The sequence below is a fragment of the Scardinius erythrophthalmus genome (genome assembly GCF_964197995.2).
Source record: "Scardinius erythrophthalmus genome assembly, chromosome: 12".
In the NCBI taxonomy this organism is placed as follows: Eukaryota; Metazoa; Chordata; class Actinopteri; order Cypriniformes; family Leuciscidae; genus Scardinius; species Scardinius erythrophthalmus.
In genome coordinates, this window is record NC_138232.1 from 11,002,965 (window position 1) to 11,003,644 (window position 680).

Genomic DNA, 680 nt, shown 5'->3' on the forward strand with positions numbered 1-680 from the left:
CGTCTGGCAATCAAATCCTTTAGGGAAACATGACATTTAAAAATGCTTTACATTTTTGACCAAAAGCATAAACTGCTCCTTGGGTGGACTTCTTCCTCTTTAAATAAATGGAGCATGTTTATTCAGTTATACTGATTTTCTTTTTTTTCCAACTCATACTTGCAATCATTTTTTTCTTCATTTGAGTTTATTCTCATGCTATTGTCTCTATGTAATTTGTCTATTTTTGGTTGCCTTTTAGTTTCAGTTAATGCATCACCCAACTGAAAACCCCCATACAGGCCAATAAAACAATATTGTGCAGGAAAGAAAAACACCTGGACAAGCGTCCATGAGATACACTACTGAAGTATGGCAAGGGGAGTGCGGCTTGAACCAAATGTACAAAGATTAAATTTTACAATGTTCACCGTAAAACATTTGGAATTTAGAAAATATACTTGGCAAGATTAGACAAACATGACGGTCCAGTTACACTGAAATAGAAATGAACTGGGGCATTACAGCAAAAAACACTGCAATAGACCGATCAATTAAATGCAGAGGATCCCCCCCTCCCTCCCTACTCAACCATCTGAAAAGTATACTTTTGCCAGGCAGACAATTTACACCTTGAAATCAATGAGTCAGAAATGCATTTATGTGAATGATTTTTTTTTATTTAATTTTTTATATTTATT